The sequence below is a fragment of the Schistocerca americana genome, chromosome 1, assembly GCF_021461395.2.
Source record: "Schistocerca americana isolate TAMUIC-IGC-003095 chromosome 1, iqSchAmer2.1, whole genome shotgun sequence".
Lineage (NCBI taxonomy): Eukaryota > Metazoa > Arthropoda > Insecta > Orthoptera > Acrididae > Schistocerca > Schistocerca americana.
The window spans coordinates 258,678,928-258,701,648 of NC_060119.1; the positions used below are offsets into that span (position 1 = coordinate 258,678,928).

At 42.9% G+C, this 22,721-nt stretch overlaps 1 pseudogene; it reads left to right on the forward strand.

The window, feature by feature from the left end:
* Positions 1–20,987: 20,987 nt before the first annotated feature.
* LOC124624182 lies at positions 20,988–21,683 on the forward strand (annotated as a pseudogene).
* Positions 21,684–22,721: the final 1,038 nt, after the last annotated feature.

Sequence of the window (22,721 nt, forward strand, 5' to 3'; positions counted from 1 at the left end):
AATGTTTCACCTCTTCATGCTAGGTATTTTGAGTGCTCTACAACACAAATAAAACTATTTAATTTAAAAAGTTTTCAACAGTGTTGCGCTGCGGTCACGCAATACTTTTTGAAAGAGTAAACCGCCATTTGACTGTGTAAAAGTATATTTATCTCCTGTACCGTCTAGATTTCGGCTTTTAGCATTGTACTTGATGATGGCATAAAAGCCGAAATCTATATACTACAGAAGATAAATATAACAACACACAGTGAAATGGTAGTATACTCTTTAAAAAAGTATTTAATTATACGTATTTCGATATGATCTCTGTAATGATTGGCAGCTCATCTAAGTGTAACTATTTCTGTTCACTTTATTTCTATTTATAACTATACCGTTGAGTTTTTCTTTCTTTGATATACAAAAATAAATTCAGTTGAAGAATACGGAATTTTTCCTTATCTCTCTGATAAAGCATAATTGACGTAGAATCTGAGGAGAAATTGCCTCAAACATCAACAAACTTGCCGACATTTTGTGGTACCTGCAAAATCTTCCGTCAGTGCTTCCCTGAAAACTGCTTCAGATTAAATACTGAACAGAAGAGGAGATAATTCACAGCCTAGACAAACATCTTTCTCGACTGATGTTCCTGAAGTTCCTTGATCGGTTTTGAGATGTGCAATGTGCTTCCATTACGGCGCCGAGATTGTGTGGAAACTACTGCGAAAACAGCAGTTTGCAGAAGAATCCCTATTACCCTTTCATACCTGACACAGTAAAACGTCTCATTTGATCCATCCTCACTTTGAGGGTTGACAGGACGACAACAAATATAGATATAAGCAGCAGGAAGTAAACCAACAGCTGTATTTTCATCTCTGATTTGTTCTAGAGGCACCAGTTTTGGTATTGCATTAAGTCATCATCAGCCCCAATGAACAACGTAGTAACAGCAATCAAATACCTTGGGGCGCATGACACTATGGGCAACAAACTTCATATGAATTTTACATTATCATTATACATAATTGCATTACGAAGCCTATAATTATATGTAACAACCTGAAAAAGTAAATTTTATATGTATTACTACATCACAATAGCAATCCGCGTAGGTTCCAAAAGAAATAAACTAAGATATGAGTAAATAAATCTATTATCCTAAAATCAGCGCCAATAAAAGCAGCGAATCACATAAGATATCTGCGTGAGGAACCATTAAGAGATACAGTTACACAATTCCACTCAGTCGTCGCCGAAATAAAATAGAATACGCAGTATCTAGCAGAAAAAGTTACATGTCAAATGTAGTGTGGTGTCAAAGCAAAGATAATCCTGCTCGGATACAAACTCTACATGAGTGCAAGAACATACTGGCGTTTTAACACCCGGTCGAGAAAACGAAAGGCACAAAAGCAAATAGCGTGACTTCTCAGTTCCGTCAAAATTTGGTTATGTGTAGGACGCAACTTCGATATCGAAGAGTCAGCTACACTGCTGAACATCACAAAGTAGCAGACAGCCGTGGCACAGGATGGAAAGTCCCCTATCAAAACACCTCAGAAGTAATAGAAACACCAGATATATCTTGAGGAGTCAAGGGATCGAGGATTAATCTTTCGATAACACAATGTACCCGTAACGGAAATATTGATCTAGATTTTAGGATTATAGTTTTATTTTATTCATACCTTACACACTCCTGGAAATGGAAAAAAGAACACATTGACACCGGTGTGTCAGACCCACCATACTTGCTCCGGACACTGCGAGAGGGCTGTACAAGCAATGATCACACGCACGGCACAGCGGACACACCAGGAACCGCGGTGTTGGCCGTCGAATGGCGCTAGCTGCGCAGCATTTGTGCACCGCCGCCGTCAGTGTCAGCCAGTTTGCCGTGGCATACGGAGCTCCATCGCAGTCTTTAACACTGGTAGCATGCCGCGACAGCGTGGACGTGAACCGTACGTGCAGTTGACGGACTTTGAGCGAGGGCGTATAGTGGGCATGCGGAAGGCCGGGTGGACGTACCGCCGAATTACTCAACACGTGGGGCGTGAGGTCTCCACAGTACATCGATGTTGTCGCCAGTGGGCGGCGGAAGGTGCACGTGCCCGTCGACCTGGGACCGGACCGCAGCGACGCACGGATGCACGCCAAGACCGTAGGATCCTACGCAGTGCCGTAGGGGACCGCACCGCCACTTCCCAGCAAATTAGGGACACTGTTGCTCCTGGGGTATCGGCGAGGACCATTCGCAACCGTCTCCATGAAGCTGGGCTACGGTCCCGCACACCGTTAGGCCGTCTTCCGCTCACGCCCCAACATCGTGCAGCCCGCCTCCAGTGGTGTCGCGACAGGCGTGAATGGAGGGACGAATGGAGACGTGTCGTCTTCAGCGATGAGAGTCGCTTCTGCCTTGGTGCCAATGATGGTCGTATGCGTGTTTGGCGCCGTGCAGGTGAGCGCCACAATACGACCGAGGCACACAGGGCCAACACCCGGCATCATGGTGTGGGGAGCGATCTCCTACACTGGCCGTACACCACTGGTGATCGTCGAGGGGACACTGAATAGTGCACGGTACATCCAAACCGTCATCGAACCCCTCGTTCTACCATTCCTAGACCGGCAAGGGAACTTGCTGTTCCAACAGGACAATGCACGTCCGCATGTATCCCGTGCCACCCAACGTGCTCTAGAAGGTGTAAGTCAACTACCCTGGCCAGCAAGATCTCCGGATCTGTCCCCCATTGGGCATGTTTGGGACTGGATGAAGCGTCGTCTCACGTGGTCTGCACGTCCAGCACGAACGCTGGTCCAACTGAGGCGCCAGGTGGAAATGGCATGGCAAGCCGTTCCACAGGACTACATCCAGCATCTCTACGATCGTCTCCATGGGAGAATAGCAGCCTGCATTGCTGCGAAAGGTGGATATACACTGTACTAGTGCCGACATTGTGCAAGCTCTGTTGCCCGTGTCTATGCGCCTGTGGTTCTGTCAGTGTGATCATGTGATGTATCTAACCCCAGGAATGTGTCAATAAAGTTTCCCCTTCCTGGGACAATGAATTCACGGTGTTCTTATTTCAATTTCCAGGAGTGTACATAGTTTATTCTTTTAGTAAGTAGTTTATTTGTAATCTAGGAGTATTGCCCTATAGTGATGTAGTACTACTTTTAAATTTTACTATGCCACATTGTCACATTTATTTATAGACACCTTAACGTAATGAAGTATAATGATAATGTGAAGTTTCCAGGATGAGATTTTCGCTCTGCAGTGGAGTGTGCGCTGATATGAAACTTCCTGGCAGATTAAAACTGTGTGCCGGACCGAGACTAGAACTCGGGACCTTTACCTTACGCGGGCAAGTGCTCTACCAACTGAGCTACCGAAGCACGACTCACGCCTCGTCATCGCAGCTTTACTTCCGCCAGTACCTCGTCTCCGACCTTCCAAACTTTACAGAAGCTCTCCTGCGAACCTTGCAGCACTAGCACTCCTGGAAGGAGGAAGTTTCACATCAGCACACACTCCGCTGCAGAGTGAAAATCTCATTCTGGAAACATCCCCCAGGCTGTGGCTAAGCCATGTCTCCGCAATATCCTTTCTTTCAGGAGTGCTAGTTCTGCAAGGTGCGCAGGAGAGCTTATGTAAAGTTTGGAAGGTAGGAGACGACGTACTGGCTGAAGTAAAGCTGCGAGGACGGGGCGTGAGTCGTGCTTGGGTAGCTCAGTTGGTAGAGCACTTGCCCGCGAAAGGCAAAGGTCCCGAGTTCGAGTCTCGGTCGGGCACACAGTTTTAATCTGCCAGGAAGTTTCAATGTGAAGTTTGTTACCCATAATATTATGCAGCCTCAGGTGTTCCGCTGCTGTCAACATGTTGTTCATAGAGCCTGATGATGCCGTAACGGAATGCCGAAACCGATTGCCTCTACAATAAATCAGCCATGAAAATACAGCTGTCGGTTTATGTATTGGTGCCTGTACAGCCAAAGACCGTTCTGCAATCGCTGCTAAATGTAGTGCACGATAAATTTTCCCTCGGGGCAATCCTTTCAGAAGTTGTTCGCAGCGGAAGATGCGAGGCAGTCGCTCGCAAGCGGCCCCGGGGGATGACGTTTTGGAACGGGGAGCTGCTAGTTGCTTCTCTCCCGGGTCCCGCAGAGCTCCTCATCCTCATGAATTACTGATGCCGTGTTAGGTGGCTGGCCAAGGCCCTGCACTCTGCGGGTACGCAACTGCGCCCCCGCGCCCTGGGAGCGGTAATTTGCCGACGCACGGCTGCCGGTGGACTAGAGGAAGCTCTTAGCTGCACGCTGCCTGCCATCGGCCATTACTCTACGTTGTTTTTCCCATTCGGAAGTTGCAGCGGCGATGGGAAAGCTAGACCAGAATATTTTCACCAGTACTTGAGCTAAAGCTCTAACACTGGTGAAAAGAACATTAACGCGAAGCATGCATATCAAAGCATTTTCTGCAGCATATTAGGCAAGCTCATCCGACAAAATAGTAGTCACCCTCATAAAAGAGCACAGTAGTAGCTTTGGAGCGCTGTAGCTCGTGCAGAACTAGCACCAAGCCTTAAGCAATTGCGCGATAGTTGTCACGTAACATAAAATTGGCGGGAAACCCATTCCTATCTCTCCCAGCCAATGGGAGCACAAAGAAGTAGCGGGAAACCCAATGGATCAGTACCAATCAAATCTCCCTCCTCTCCCTCCGTGTTTTCAACTTGAGCAGACGTGGGTACTGTCGAGCTGGACAGCATAGGTAGACATTGTAGGCTTTGTCAGTTTATTAATAACAAATCACGTTAAGAGATGTCACTTGTGTTATATTTGTTGTTGTTGTGGTCTTCAGTCCTGAGACTGGTTTGATGCAGCTCTCCACGCTACTCTATCCTGTGCAAGCTTCTTCATCTCCCAGTACCTACTACAACCTACATCCTTCTGAATCTGCTTGGTGTATTTATCTCTTGGCCTCTTGGTCATCTCTTACCCTCCACGCTGCCCTCCAATGCTAAATTGGTGATCCCTTGATGCCTCAGAACATGTCCTGCCAATCGATCCCTTCTTCTAGTCAAGTTGTGCAACAAACTTCTCTTCTCCCAAATCCTATTCAATACCTCCTCATTAGTTATGTGATCTACCCATCTAATCTTCAGCATTCTTCTGTAGCATCACATTTCGAAAGCTTCTATTCTCTTCTTGTCCAAACTATTTATCGTCCATGTTTCACTTCCATACATGGCTACACTCCATACAAATACTTTCAGAAATGACTTCCAGACACTTAAATCTATACTCCATGTTAACAAATTTCTCTTCTTCATAAACGCTTTCCTTGCCATTGCCAGTCTACATTTTATATCCTCTCTACTTCGACCATCATCAGTTATTTTTCTCCCCAAATAGCAAAACTCCTTTACTACTTTAAGTGTCTCATTTCCTAATCTAATTCCCTCAGCATCACCCGACTTAATTCGCCTACATTCCATTATCCTCGTTTTGCTTTTGTTGATGTCCATCTTATATCCTCCTTTTATGACGCTATCCATTCCGTTCAACTGCTCTTCCAAGTCCTTTGCTGTCTCTGACAGAATTACAATGTCATCGGCGAACCTCAAGGTTTTTATTTCTTCTCCACGGATTTTAATACCTACTCCGAATTATTCTTTTGTTTCCTTTACTGCTTGCTCAATATACAGATTGAATAACATCGGGGATAGGCTACAACCCTGTCTCACTCCCTTCCCAACCACTGCTTCCCTTTCATGCCCCTCAACTCTTATAACGGCCATTTGGTTTCTGTACAAATTATAAATAGCCTTTCGTTCCCTGTATTTTACCCCTGCCACCTTCAGAATCTGAAAGAGAGTATTACAATCAACATTGTCAATAGCTTTCTCTAAGTCTACAAATGCTAGAAACGTAGGATTGCCTTTCCTTAATCTAGCTTCCAATATAATTCGTAGGGTCAGTATTGCCTCACGTGTTCCAATATTTCTACGGAATCCAAACTGATCTTCCCCGAGGTCGGCTTCTACTAGTTTTTCCATTCGTCTGTAAAGAATTCGCGTTAGTATTTTGCAGCCGTGACTTATTAAACTGATAGTTCGGTAATTTTCACATCTGTCAACACTTGCTTTCTTTGGGATTGGAATTATTATATTCTTCTTGAAGTCTGAGGGTATTTCGCCTGTCTCATACATCTTGCTCACCACATGGTAGAGTTTTGTCAGGACTGGCTCTCCCAAGGCTGTCAGTAGTTCTAATGGAATGTTATCTACTCCCGTGGCCTTGTTTCGACTCAGGTCTTTCAGTGATCTGTCAAACTCTTGACGCAGTATCATATCTCCCATTTCATCTTCATCTACATCCTCTTCCATTTCAATAATATTGTCCTCAAGTACATCGCCCTTGTATAGACCCTCTATATACTCCATCCACCTTTCTGCTTTCCCTTCTTTGCTTAGAACTGGGTTTCCATCTGAGCTCTTGATATTCATACAGGTGGTTCTCTTTTCTCCAAAGGTCTCTTTAATTTTCATGTAGGCAGTATCTATCTTACCCCTAGTGAGATAAGCCTCTACATCCTTACATTTGTCCTCTAGCCATCCTTGCTTTGCCATTTTGCACTTCCTGTCGATCTCATTTTTGAGACGTTTATATTCCTTTTTGCCTGCTTCTTTTACTGCATTTTTATATTTTCTCCTTTCATCTAATAAATTCAATATTTCTTCTGTTACCCAAGGATTTCTACTAGCCCTCGTCTTTTTACCTACTTGATTCTTTGCTGCCTTCACTACTTCATCCCTCAAAGCTATCCATTCTTCTTCTAATGTATTTCTTTCCCCCATTCCTGTCAATTGTTTCCTTATGCTCTCCCTGAAACTCTGTACAACCTCTGGTTTAGTCAGTTTATCCAGGTCCCATCTCCTTAAATTCCCACCTTTTGCAGTTTCTTCAGTTATATTTGTTAATACCAATTTAATAGTTCGTCATTGCAGGCACCAGTAGAGACCACACCCCGGCAGATATGTAAGTACTCTCAATCTTCCACATTTTTACGTAGTTTTCAATATTTTCCATCTTCCTTCATATTTTCCTCCAATTTTACGTATTTTCCAAACATGTTCATATTTTTTTCATTTTCCTCTTTTATAACTGGGCATTCTGGAGATGGACAGCATAGGGAGAGGCTGAATGTGTGTCCATTTGTTAATAAGAGACTACGTTCACATCACTTGATTTGTGTTTGCTACTAAAAATTTAATATTTCATCATTCAAGGCACCGGCAGACGCAATGTGAATATTGTACACTGAAAAGTCAAAGAAAATGATACACCTGCCTAATATCGTGTAGGGCCCCAGCGAGCATGTAGAAGTGCCGCAGTACGACGTGGCATGGACTCGACTAATGTCTGAAGTGCTGGAGGGAACTGATATTATGAATCCTACAGGGCTGTCCATAAATCCATAAGAGTGTGACTGGGTGGAGATCTCTTCGGAACAGCTCGTTGCAAGGCATGCCAAAAATGGTTCAAATGGCTCTGAGCATTATGGGACTCAACATCTATGGTCATCAGTCCCCTAAGACTTAGAACTACTTAAACCTAACTAACCTAAGGACATCACACAACACCCAGTCATCACGAGGCAGAGAAAATCCCTGACCCCGCCGGGAATCGAACCCGGGAACCCGGGCGTGGGAAGCGAGAACGCTATCGCACGACCACGAGCTGCGGACAGGCATGCCAGATATGTTCAACAATGTTCATGTCTGGGGAGTTCGGTGGCCAGCGAAAGTGTTTAAACTCAAAAGAGAGTTCCTGGAGCAATTCCGGACGTATGGGGTGTCACATTGTCCTGCTAGAAGAGATCAAGCCCGTAGGAATGCACAATGGACATGAATGGATACTGGCAGTCAGACAGGATGCTTACGTACATATCACCTGTCAGAGTCATATCTAGACGTATCAGGGGTCTCATATCATTCCAACTGCACACGCCCCACGCTATTACAGAGACTCCGCCAGCTTGAACAGTCCCCTGCTGACATGAAGGGTTCATGGATAGATGAGGTTGCCTCCATACCCGTACACGTCCATCCACATGATAGAATCTGAAATGAGGCTCATCCGACCAGGCAACATGTTTCCAGTCATTAACAGCCCAATGTCGGTGTTGATGGGCCCAGGCGACCCATAAAGTCATCAAGGGTACACGAGTAGGCCCTCGGCTCCGAAAGCCCAATCGATGGTGTTTCATTGAATGGTTCGCACGCTGACACTCGCTCATCGCCGAGCATTGAAATCTGCAGCAATTTGCGCAAGGGTTGCACTTTGTCTCGTAGAACGATTCTCTTAAGTCGTCGTTGGTCCCGTTCTTGCACGATCTTTTTCTATACCATCACGTTCAAACTCACTTAAATCTTGATAACCTGCCATTGTAGCAGCAGTAATCGATCTAACAACTGCGCCTGGCACTTGTTGTCTCATATAGGCGTTGCCGACCGCAGCGCCGTATTCTGCTTGTTTACATATCTCTCTACTTGAATAGGCATGCTTATACCAGATTCTTTGGCACTTAAGTGTAATTCTTCCACGTTTCCATAGTTTGTTGTATTTTCCATAGTTTTAAGTACTTTACCCAGCTACGCAATTTCTGACCCACTACTTTCGAAGTCACGTCGACGTCATGATGTTCTCAGCCGATCACAATCCAGCTTGAGTCTGACCTATTTATCATTACTATTGAAGCACCCTCCTCCCCAGCTTCATCTTTTATAACTGGGACATCTGAGTGAGCACCACGGGGAGAGATTGTAGAGTGTATATTTGTTATTTGTTAATACCAGTTTAATATAACGTCATGCGAGGCACCAGCAGAGGTCACACCCAGACAGATATGTAAGTACCCCAATTCTTTCCAAATTTTTCAGCCATTTTCTTATTTACCACAATTTTCTCATTTCATTCGCTTATTCAGAATGCAACATGATCCTGATTTATGTGTCATCGCTAAGCCACCATTGCATTACTAATGGGTTTGTGTGTACGTTTGACATCATGGCGTATGTGTTATAAACGGAAACATTGGTAGGAATAATGAACTCACATTATATAAATGTCATAGCAAATTCTGTAAGCACTAAAAATCTCTAACCAAAGGTACTCTATGTATAAGAAATACCACACCGCAATAGATAAACCCCCCGTAAACCACCATAACATGACTAGATTGTGTGATACCATAGCAAAATGCTGATGACTCCAACCTAAAATACTGTGTGTAGCACGACACTACAACAAATACTCACCAAGAGGTAGAGTTGACCAGTAACTGCAACCAGCGCAGCGAAAAGCATGTCACCTGCAGAACAGTCCATGGTAGAGAAAGCTGCATAATTACAGTTGTAGTCGCCGGCCGGAGTGGCCGTGCGGTTCTAGGCGCTACAGTCTGGAACCGAGTGACCGCTACCGTTGCAGGTTCGAATCCTGCCTCGGGCATGGATGTGTGTGATGTCCTTAGGTTAGTTAGGTTTAATTAGTTCTAAGTTCTAGGCGACTGATGACCTTAGAAGTTAAGTCGAATAGTGCTAAGAGCCATTTTTGATCAGGTGTAGTCACCTCCAATATGGTGGCGACAAAAAAAGACACTTCTGCTGTATCAGTTCTAGCTGACACATCTCCCGTCCAGCCGAGCGGTTCTAGGCGCTTCAGTCTGGAACTGCGCTACCGCAACGGTCGCAGCTTCGAATCCCGCCTCTGGATGTGTGTGATGTCCTTAGGTTAGTGAGGTTTAAGTAGTTCTAAGTTCTAGCGGACTGATGACCACAGATGTTAAGTCCCATAGTGCTCAGAGCCATTTGAACCATTTTTGAGCCAATTATTATAGAAAAGGCACTGCTTCGAAAATCTGCAGGGAGAGAGCTTCCAGCCTCAGTAAACTAATCATGACTTGTTGACACCCGTACACTCACCAAAGGAAATCTGTGAACGCCTTTGCGGATAAACATTGTTAACAATTTGAGCACCAAGTACTTCTTACCTCTTTTTCTGTGGGCCAGTGTCCCCACCTTCCCCAGTGCAGCAAAAATAAACTATTCCGAAATGTTCAAATGTGTGTGAATTCCTGAGGGACCAAACCGCTGAGGTCATCGGTCCCTTGACTTACACACTACTTAATCTATCTAACTTATGCTAAGAACAACACACACATCCATGCCCGAGGGAGGACTCGAACCTCCGGCTGGAGGGGCCGTGACATGCATTGCCCCTCAAACCGCGCGGCCACTCCTCGCGGAAAATTATTCCTCCATACAAAGGCAACGAGTCGCATAGATCACGACATTTCTCTCTCTCTCACTATACGTCAAAATGCGACCTTAGCTACAGAGTTCGCGTATCATCTGCCGATAAGCATCTCCCTCAAAGACCAATTATTACAATTAACCTACCACCGACGATATTCAAACAGCGATCAACACACTATGGAAAAACGGACATACTTGGCAACAGTAAAATCACAACAGTTTCTTCTCGATTGCTATGATCACCGCAAGACTCCAGGCCGCTGACGCCCTACACACTTCTGCAATTGTGCCCCTCTCGTAAATGAAACGACTATTCCCAGGGCCCACAGCCTAAAAGTACGAACATTGGGTGACGGCAACCGCGGGAAAGCGGCCTACGCAAAGCTGATAAATGGGGGGAAACAGCGGCCTATGCGTCTCGCTCCCAGAAACAGACAAGAAATTCCTGCCCCCTACCCATGATCAGAGCGTTCAGAAGACGGAACCTGCGCCGTGACTGTTAAACGATACAGAACCTGAGGGCTGACCACGCACTAGCGACGGCGTCTCTAATCGGAAGAAGCTGGTGATTGATTTGCCACCTGACGAGAATGCGAAGCAGTCTCAGGATTTGCCACCTGACGAGAATGCGAAGCAGTCTCAGAGGACTTCATATGTATATTGCACAGCACATGTATGTCGTCGAAAGCGTCTGTGAGCTGATGGATTTAGCCACACATTCTTACTAACAAAAACGCATTATTTAGTAAGAAAAATACACCCTACTTATTATACTCGTTACAATAATCTCATCAGGTGTAAAATGTTGGACATTATTTTACATCACCCGCATTCTCTTGAAGTGGCAGCCTGTGGTTTCTCTCCCCTTCCTCGGATGATGAAACCGATGTGAGCATATTTACAGAATGACGGCAAGGTGAATTTTGAGCTGGAACAGCTCAGAATACCGGTATCAAGTCATCCGTCGTCGGGAAAATGTGTCGCATTGAAGGGCGAATATGTAGAGAAGCTCTCGCACCATATAAAAGTCTACGACTGCCACTTATGCTGTGATACGTGTGCTACAGCAGTTTCCAAAACTCGTATTGTTTTAGAAATTTTATCGTAAGTATTTTATGCGTAATGTAAATTACTCTTTAAGACAGATAATGGTGTTTCATTTGTATCTTCTTGTATACTTTTTATACAAAGTATTTGCAAAACCAATGCAATATTCCCCGTCGTGTTAGACACTGAATCTCCAATTTTTATCTCAAATGTGAAACGCAAAGCGGGTAGTGGGCGCAACTTGGCTCGGAGAACTAATGGGCTGTTTCATCTTCTGCAGAATCTGCTTCTGCGGTCGCACGTTGAGAGTTGCGGGCTGCGAACACTGTCCTGAATTATGTGTTCCGCGGCTGCGTGACAGTGAGCAATGTAATTACTGAAAGCACTCAGGCCCGCAGGGGCGCTCCAGATTGCGCAGTTGCGCGCCAGCCCTCCCAGAGACCTCCCCAGCCCCAGACGCCCACGTCGACGCGCGGCGTAACAGGGGACGTCCTCTGGGCACGTGCCAGACACTGCGACTGTCAGGTTGTTTGCTCTACATCCGCAGCGCGCAAGCGCAAATATACGCCAAGCGACGTCGAAAGAATAAGCTCGCCGGACAAAATCTTAGTAGCAGATATTAAAAAAAGAACAGTTCGCTTTGGAGCACTCTATACGGTACAGAACTGGTACTGCGAAGTTGTGTGACCACTCACGTGAGTCAGGGCAATGATGTGGTTTGTGTGTTTGCCAGTCGGTTGTGTGGAATCAACGTAGTAAGATGAGTCGACGTGGAGCCCTGCAAAATGACGGAAAGAATCTATCGTGTATGGCAGCGCTCACGACAACACTGTGAATTAAGTTGCGCGATTTGTTGGTATATCAACGCGATCTGCCAAGCGTGTCCAGAAGGAATGGTGTACCAAAAATGGTTCAAATGGCTCTGAGCATTATGGGACTTAACATCTGAGGTCATCAGTCCCCTAGAACTTAGAACTACTTAAACCTAACTAACCTAAGGACATCACACACAGCCATGCCCGAGGCGGGATTCGAACCTGCAACCGTAGCGGTCGTGCGATTCCAGACTGAAGCGCCTAGAACCGCTCGGCCACTCTGGCCGGCAATGGTATACCACTCGCAGCCATGATACACGGCGTAAGAACAGTGGCCGTACACTGACGGGAAAAGATCGCAACAGTAAGAAATAACATAGGCCAACAACAACTTTTTTAAAATTTTTTTTTACTTTGACAGCTGATCTCTATAGATTTTTGTGAGCTGAATCCAAATCTAGCCTTGGATCTTTTGTATCACCCACAATTTTCGAGCAATATGATTTGTACTATATAGTATAAAAATCCTATGCTATACGGTAAATGAGGAAATTAATGAAAGCCTTTGTTACAACACAAACATGGTTTGTATTTACAGTAAGCTACTTAAAACAATGATATGTGTAAATAGAGGTTTCACGTGTCAGCTGGAATTGGTTTGTATTTTCTTTCTCTTTTTTCTTTGAAGCTTCTTGTGTAGCTTTTTCTGCGATGAGTCGCTTGCTGAACTTCTCGGTGAACAACAGTAGTCGCCCATCATGTTGGTGTTCCAGCGGCCTTGGTAGCGTTTTTCCATCACCTGGTGAAAACGCTCTCCTTGCTCCTCATTAACATCTCCCACATTGTCTGGAAAGTAATCAGGGTGATTTTAAACTTCTTTAACATTGTAGCTATAGTAGAAACATACTCTGGGTCTGTTTCATGTCATAAGAAGTTTGTAACGACTTGCTTGAATGATACCCTTGCTTCTTTCTCATTTAAGGTCATTGTGGATTCAAAGTTAAAATCAAACATCAATTTTCTAATGTCAGGTCCGACAAAGACGCCTTCTTTTAGTTTATCTTCTGAAAGGTGTGGAAACTTTTAGTAGAGATACTTAAAACATGGTCCATCTTTAGGCAAAGCCTTTACAAACTGTTTCATTAGGTCTAACTTTACATGTAGAGGTGGTAGGGCTACGTTTTTGGATCTACAAGGTTTTGCGTAGAATGTTCTTCTCACCAGGTTTTAATGACTCCCTCACAGGCCAGTTCTTTTTTCACCAGCATTGATCCATAGCCTACTGTCCCGTTCACACAAGAAACATGGAAATTTGGTACAGCCACCTTGCTGACCAAGGAGCATGCATGTTACTTTTAGATCGCCTCATATTATCCAACCATGAGCAGAATAGCCTATTTTATTTAGCACTATTTCTAGGTTTTCAAAGCTTTCTTTCATATGTACAGAATGTCCAACAGGTACAGATGCATACATGTTACCATTGTGTAATAAAACAGCCTTTAAACTAGTTTTGGATGAATCAATAAACAGCCTCCAGGCTTCCTTTTTGTATTCAATACCAAACTCATTCATCAGACTGGGAATCTCTGAGCAGTACACTAAATCACCTTCTTGCTGAAAAAACTTGGAAAATTGCTGCCTTCTCTTACTATACATGTATATGCTGCTTCCAACTGCCAACTTTTCTTGTAATATAGAGCCAAGCAATTTGGCTTTTTCTTTCATTAAGCCCAGATCCCTAGCCAAATCGTTAAGCTCGGTCTGAATAAACAATTTGGGCTCCAGACTTCCTGTATTACAATGGAATTCATCATCACCTGGTTCATCTAAATCACATTGTACATCAGAAAATACTTCTGTTGGAATAGAATTTAAATTATCTGGTGGTTCAGGAACCGGCAAATCTACACCATGGCCTACTGGTCAGATGGCGGATGGAAGATTAGGGTAGCTCATTACCTTCTTGTTTTTCGAATAATGACCAGTAACACTGAAAAAGTAGCAATCATCGGAATGATTTCTTGGCTCCCTCCATATCATAGTAACAGCAAATCTAAAGGCTTTTTTTCTGTTTTTTGGTCCATTTTCTCAGATCTTCAACACACATACACACACACACACACATAACATACCTTATGCGGCGCCCAAGATTTGTCTTGATCACCAAGTTTAGATCCAAAGTATGATAGACAAACCTATTTCACAAAGTCTGTAATGTTTATTTGGTGTTTTTTAATCAGCACGTGTACAGGAAACGGGAAAGTGAGGTTAGGCTGACAGTAAACAAAACACCATCTGTTAACGCAAAAATAGAATCGTCCTTTTTTGCCGGCAAATATTCTTCAGCAGTGCTACCAACGTCATCTACATTCATTACACCTCCTTTTTAAATTATTTTAACTACATAAAAGCTGTTAAATTCTTTTAAAAAATCACTTAATTTAATAAATTTAATTGTAAAATGTGAAGAAATTGTAGGTGATACAGTTTTTTAAGTATCATATTTGGATTTCCCACAATAAAAAATATAAGAATAAGCATAAGAATAAGATATTTTCAGCAAAAAAGTTTTTCCATCGTTGGCCTGTGTAATTAACGTGAAGTAGTCAAAAATCGGGAATACATTTGACTATATGCAAGCGCGAAAAAAGCAATTGCAAATGTGCAATGATGGTACACTACAAACCGGTGTAACCACGAGAATGTTGAATGTAAGCATCAAATCGTTGATACATTGTGGGATGTCAGTTTGTGGGATGGAATTCCATGCCTGTAGCAGTTGGTCAGTCAATACAGGAACGGTTAATGCTAGTTGTGGATGGCGCTAGAGTTATCGTCCGATGGTGTCCCATATGTGCTTAATTAGAGACAGATCTGGTGACTGAGCAGGGCAACGCAATATGTCGACGCTCTGTAGAGCATGTTGGGTTACAGCAGCGGTATGTGACTGTTATCGTATTGAAAAACACTTCCTGGAATGCTGTTCATGAATGACAGCAGAACAGGTTGAAACGCCGAACTGTCATTCAAATTTGCATCGAGCGTACACGGGATAACCACGAGCGTTATCGTGTTGGAAATATTTCCTGGAACGCTGTTTATGAATGGCAACACAACAAGCTCGAATTACCAGACTGACGTACAAATTTCCAATCAGGATGCGTAGGGTAACCACGGTAGTGCTCCTGCAGTCATATGAAATCGCACCCCAGACTATACCTCCAGGTGTAGGTCCAAATCGTCAATACGCCATTGACAGGTTGGCTGCAGGTGCTCACCTGGCCTCTTTCCGACAGGGCCGTCGCTGGCACCGAGGCATCATAAAACACAAGAGACCTCACTCTGTCCTCCAATGAGCCCTCCCTTGGCACCGCTGAAGTCCCGAAAGGCCGTGGTTTGGCGTCAGTGGAATGCTCGCTAAAGCGCCTCTCGCTCGGAGCTGTCCTTGAAGTAACCGATTTATGACAATTCATTGCCTCACTGTGGTGCAGACCGCTGCTCGAATAGCGGCTGAAGAAGCAGTGCGATGCACGACAGTCACACGCCGAATACCACGCTTCCCTCTCGGTAGTGCCACGCGGCCGTCCGAGGACAGGTCTTCCTGTGACTGTACCTTTCTGTGTTTCTTACAGCCAGCAGTTGGGTACAGTGGCCACAATCCTGCCTACTGTTTCTGCAATATCGCGGAAGGAACGCCCAGCTTCTGATAGTCCTATTACGCGACCACGTTCAAACTCAGTGAGCTGATGATAATGGCGCCTTTGTCGCCTTAAAGGCGTTCTTGACCAACACCACCTCACTACGACTACTCTCAAAGGTAGCTAACGCTCACGACCGCTACATTGTGTGGTTAAAACAAACCTGATTTGCATCCTACTGCCGGCCGGAGTGGCCGAGCGGTTCTAGGTGCTACAGTCTGGAACCGCGCGACCGCTACGGTCGCAGGTTCGAATCCTGCCTCGGGCATGGATGTGTGTGATGTCCTTAGGTTAGATAGGTTTAACTAGTTCTAAGTTCTAGGCGACTGATGACCTCAGCAGTTAAGTCCCATAGTGCTGAGAGCCATTTGAACCATTTTTTTGCATCCTACTGGCGCAGAATTCCGACTCGATGTTGCCTTTTTTTACGTCAGTGTACAAAGATACTAAAGGAGGGGGATTGTCACTGACAGCAAGTGCAGATCCATCTCAGCCGAGCGAATATTGCCTAGCAAACTGTGTGGCATAGACTCAGGTACCACACGGAAGGCCATTGCTTACAGCAGCACAAAAAGCAGCAGGTCTTCAGTGACTAACACAGAAGCTGGAGAGTAACTGACTGGAGGCGCGTATTTTGGCCAGACGAGTCGTGATTCCAACTCTGTCCAAGCGACGCGAGGCATCGAGGGCACCGACAGCCTGCTGAGGCGTCAAACCCGCAGAGTCTGAAGTGTGTAGCTCAGACCGGAAGGTGATACTATAACGTTTTTTGTGTGTGTGTGTGGGGGGGGGGGGGGGGAGGGAGGGCGTATCGTGTTTCGTATCGTAAATTAGGCCCACTCACTCAAGTTGCCGTAAATGTTAATCAGTATCTTTTTGGTGTTTGCTTCTCGAGATGACATGAGATGATGTGACTAATCGAACGGATGACAGCAGTGATTAAATTGGCTGTCAGTTTGCCTTGTTCCCCTAGTGACCTGGCGATGCTAAAGATCGACGGCATTCCTGCTGTTGTCCCGACCACAGTCGCCATCAGACTCCATCACGTCTAACTAGGGTTTCAGTATTCAATAGATAATGAAAAGGAACGACAGTGGTAAACCACAGACCAAGAAAAAACTGACAGGTCTGGTAATACGTCGTATATATTGTTTCAGAAGAATACATTAAATGAGAGTGGCCTGTAACAAGTGAACAACGGCAACTGCCCACAAATTAAGCTAAGAAACAATCGAGGACTAGTCTTGCTGCAGGACAAGACACAATAACAATTAAAAAGGGAACAAATTACAGACACTGCGATGAATGATCCAACCCCCGAATTAAGAGAGAGTGCGCAGAGAAATACTTGAAATGCTAATACTTATGAGAATTGAGGGGACGGGCCCAGGCAGGAGCGGTTTAGATTGCTATTCCAGAAACATGATACGATCACCGCGCCCACTGTTCCGTGCACTCACTGCTGCATCGCGTCGAAATTATAACCGATTAGCATGCGGAAACTGATTACTGATCGCATTATACTGGGTCGCGCAATCAATGGCCACTATTGACATAACAAGCCTGCCTACCCGTGCACAGTGGCGGCAGTTCACTCACTAACGATGGCCACAAACTGACTTCAAGTGGAGCGTCGATGGCGTCTCTTGTCGCCTTGGTCTAGAACCAGGATTCCCAAAGTGAACGATATCGACCCCTTGGGGTCGATATCGGTTTCCTAGGGGTCGACATAAACGAAAACTGATTTTGGGGGTCGACGAGGTCTAAAAATCGACCCCTATTAAATTAACACAAGTTCTTATTTAAAACTTTCAAGATAGGTAGGTACTGTATTGTTTATGTTGTGTAACGTGTACTAAGAATAATTAATATTTTTGTAGGAAATAGCACTGTTGCAGTAATGTAAAAGTCTCAAGTTCGTACAAGATGAAAAACTCGGCAAGTCTGTGTGGACAAGTTTGTGCAAGATAATGAGTTCGAGTGTACATCTTTCAGGCGTGTTTTGACTTGCTCTCTGTTTGACACTTACGCGATTTAACACGAACGAATTCATGATCAAGTCCAAACATGTTCCTGATATATTACTATTTAACGAACTTGCACTTAGGTTGAAAGTTCATTTGCGTTTTGAAATTCGTTGGAGCTTGAACGATAATAGCTCATTTAAGTACTCATTTATTTCAAGAGATTACAAAGTTATTACATAGCTAAATTAAGTGAAGTAAAGTGACTGAAAAAGTGGTAAACACAACATACAACATATTTTAAATAGGTAGGTATAAAACTATTTGTAAAAATTACTTACACTTAAGTTGTTAAGTAGGTAGGTACCTAAACTTTGAAGTGTTCAGTTTGCTTTGGTTTTCGTTCTTATGCTGATAGGTACCTACTTACCTAATACGAATTTTCTATACCTAATTACCTACTATAGTTACTTACCTAATATAGGTATCCAAGTTTATCAATGAGTAAGTCAGTAACACCTAACAAGAATCCATTACCTGTGTGTGAAAAAAATAAGATAGTGTGCAAATTTAACAGTTTATTATTATTATGGTTTTTTTGTTTAGGTAGCATTTTATTTGCAGGATTACTGAGAGTTTTATGATGGCGGACACGAAAAAAAATGCAGACAATACAGTTTGGACTACTTGAAGTTCAGATTTATTGCATCTCCATCAAATCAACACTTGCCGATGTGTCTCATATGTGAAAAAGTATTCAGTAACGATGCCATGAAGCCTTCAAAAATGAATGACCACTTATCAAGAGTACATGCTGACAAAAAAAGTAAGCCCTTGTCATTTTTTCAAGCACTTAAAGAAAAACTAGCCAAAAGGCCATCCATAAGATCGATGTTTGCGTCATCATCTATTAAAGACGATGATGGTTTACGAGCGTCATATAATATATCTTTACTAATAGCGAAGTCGGGGAAACCCCACACAATTGGAGAGCAGCTTATCTTACCAGCCATTGCGGAGGTCCTTAACAATGTATTGCACAAACCCGCACATGATATTCTAAGGAGAATACCTTTGAGCAATAACACCGTTCAGAGACGCATAGCCGAGATGGGACGCGATGTGGAAAACATTTTATGCAAGTTCTTACAGACCAATAGATTCTCTCTCCAGTTGGACGAGTCTACATTACCCGGCAATGAAGCTCTGTTGTTAGGATATGTTCGATTTATCAAAGATGAAAATATGTGCCGAGAACTGCTTTTTGCTACATATTTAGAGACCGATACCAGAAGAGAATCGATTTTTCAGGCCATGGAACATTTTTTTACTGACAAAGCTATTCCATGGAAGAACATCGTTTCTGTTGCGACTGGTGGTGCACCGTCTATGGTTGGTCGTCATCGTGGTTTTATATCTCACTTAAAGCGACAACTGCCTGATGTACTGGTCATTCACTGCGTGATTCACAGGCACCATTTAGTAGCAAAAAAGCTGATTGCATAAGTCTTTACAATATGTAATAAATGCTATCAACAAGATACGAAGCAATTCTTTGAACTTTCGGTTATTTGCTCAGCTATGTGAGGAAAACGACGAAGTCTTTACTCGATTACTTCTGCACACTGAAGTTCGCTGGCTATCAAGAGGCTCTTGCTTAGAAAGATTTTCAGCCATTTTTGAATCTGTGTTGGAGTTTTTACAAGAAAAAGATCCGAATTTGAAAGAAAATCTGAACAATTGTAAAACAGATATTATTACTTGACTGATATCTTTGGAATGTTCAACAAAGTGAATTTGCAACTGCAGGGTGACGATCTTAACTTGATTAAAACAAAATCAATAATATCGGCATTCGTGGGTAAACTAGTCCCTTATAAACAAAATTTAGGCAGAAAAGAATATTCGCATTTTCTGCATTTGTCAAAATTACCAGAAATGCTTCAAGGTGATGACATTTTATTATATGTCACTCACTTGGACGCATTACACAAGGATTTTACGGAGAAGTTTGAGGATCTTTTACATTTACAAATTCCTCAATGGATAATAAATCGGTACAATACCACAGCCATAGAAGAAGCCAATGTGATAATGCAAGAAGAGTTGATTACCATCAGCACAGACGAAGAGCTTAAGCAGAAGTTCAACCAAGGCTATCGGAAGTTCTGCTTGCAACGCAACATTGAAACACAGTATCCTACATTGTGGAACATTGCTGAAAAATACCTTATCGCTTTTCCTTCATCATACCTAGTTGAAAAAAGCTTCAGTGTGGTAACAAACATTTTGACGAAACAAAGAAACAGTTTGAAATTCAACGAACGTGGAGATTTAAGGCTGCAACTCACCAATATTGAAACGGATGTAGCTAGATTGGTACATAGTCACCAGGTTCATCCATCACACTGAATGTTTTATTTTCTCTTTGCGAATTAATACTTTTTTAAATATAATTCCCTACCTACTTAAGATTCTTTAAGTACTTAATTTATAATAATCATTATGAATTAAACTTGATATTTACTGAATTGTATGTCTTTTTATTTCGTTAAATTTTGATGAGAAAATGAAGTCAATTTTACTCAGTTAACCAAGTGCAAAGTTTTCCAATTGATACCAAGGTATTTTGTATCAATAGGAAAAAACTAAAGATAGGCCCCCTTATTCATAATAGTCTGCTAACTTAAAGCATTGCTAATTCTCACTCTGTCTTCTTCTATTGACCTACGTCAGAATGAAAAATAACACTCTGTAGCAGCTGTTTTAAGTTAGCGGACCATTATGAATAAGAGGGTTGATCTTAAAAGTAGGTAATTTGGCCATGGGGGTCTGAGGTAACAGTTCAATTTGGAAAGGGGTTACTTGTCCAAAATAGTTTGGGGATCCCTGGTCTAGAAAGACCCATCGACGCTGTATACTGGCAGGAAGAGAAGCCTCGTGATCAACCTAACAGATACATCACTTGCGAATTGCTTCAGGCCTGTGAAGGTAGAGCTGTGGCCCATAGTTTGGAAGACATGGAATAGCTGATCTTCAAACGAAAGCGGAGGGCGGGGGTGTGTCCCTTGGCCACTGGTGAAGGACTGAAATTCAAACTAACGGCTATCTTGGCCTTTCGTGTGCCTGTACGCTAAATTTTAAATTAATCGTGGCTTTATGTTGCGCTGACGTTTAAAACTAGATCAAGCACATGATGGCGTTTATCATGCAAGAGGCAAATGAAATGGCTGAAGAAACTGATATAAAAGATGAAGAGAAGTTCAATAGCGAAAAAGGCCAGTTGGTGAAACAACAACTGTTGAAAATAATGGAATATTATGAAAGATAAGAAAAGCAAGTGGAACTTCAAAAGAAAATTCTATCATCAAACATGTTAAACCTGGTACGCTAGAAAGCTTTGAAAGTTCCTGAGCTCGCGTGTGCAGCGTACTTGAAGAGGTGAGAAAGAGAAGACCACAAAGAATCAGTCACGATATAGCCACGTTCTTCATCAGTTAACAATGCAAGAACTGCTGCAGCTTTCCAAGCTTTTCGAGACACATGCAGGTAATTAAAGCATTGTTGACAGCACCCTGTCATCGATTACACAGAAGTTCAAAGAAATTATTTGTGGGAAGGATATAGCAATAAAAGTGGACACTGGATCCTTGTTGAATCCAGAAGTTTCTGGTGTAATAGGATTGCTATCACAGAAAGGCAGAACATTTTTGATACTCTCGAAGCACAGCTAATACTAATTGCAAAACAGCTTATTCCAGAGATAAGAAGTGCACTGTTTGGCCTAACCAGAATAGCAAATTTGCTGTCTAAATATGTTTTATGCATAACTCTGGATATTTAATTCCATTAAGTTATTAGTGCAGTTGCCTCTTGGTTATGGAACTCCTACTTCATGAGATTTTGTTGTTGATTATATGTATATTTCATGTAAATATTTTATGCTGCTTGTTCATAATAGTGTCAGTTATGTGAGACTTATCCTTGTGCTCTTTTTTGTTAAATTATTGCGACAGTGGTATAAAGCTCAGTGTAGTACAGCTGAATATGGTGTGTGGTGCCTCTTTTTACTAAAGTATGTGACCCCCAGTACTGTTAATAATTTCACCCTTTCAGTATTAAAAATGGTTAGGACAAACGGGTACTGCAGTTTTAATTTGTAAATATGCATTTAGAATAAATATTTGCCAGAACATGGAAATATAAAAGATTTTTATTTGAAATAGGTAAGACTGAAGGCATAATATGAAAACAAAGCTGACAGTGTATTTAATCCGGTGTTCTCCTGGCTGTTTTTCATTTATAGTCGTATTAAAAGTTCGATGTGTTTACGTGGTCTTTTTATTGTTAAGTTCCAGCGGTAGATTTCATTACGAAGCATACAACGATGAATCTCAAGGACGTACTAGAAGAAAAAGGTATCCAGGATATGGTTCAATACGGTTTACTTTTCTCGTGAACTAAACGTCGTTGATTTACTTCTCTAATAGAAATAAATTACAGATAGAATGTGTCTTTAATTATCTGGTTTTATAGTCTTGCCCCTAGCAAACCGAAATGTACTTTGCTTCTATTTTGAAACTACTTTTTCGAAGTAGAAACGCTTTCCATGCTTGCCTTCTACAGCGGCTACAGGTGCTAGGCTGATAGTTAATATTGGCTAATTATTGAAAAATGGACTATCGCTTAGCGTAATGTCCGATACGTTAAAATTTCAGGCAACGAATACAAAGTGTTACGACTTCAATGCTTTTCACTGTCCGTATTCTTTATCTGTTAATAATTTAAGTCTCTTTACCTATCTCCCAAAGAAACACTTTCTATTTCTTTATCTGATTTATCACACTTGGGAAAAATCTCCTGATCTTTGGAATCAATGCCG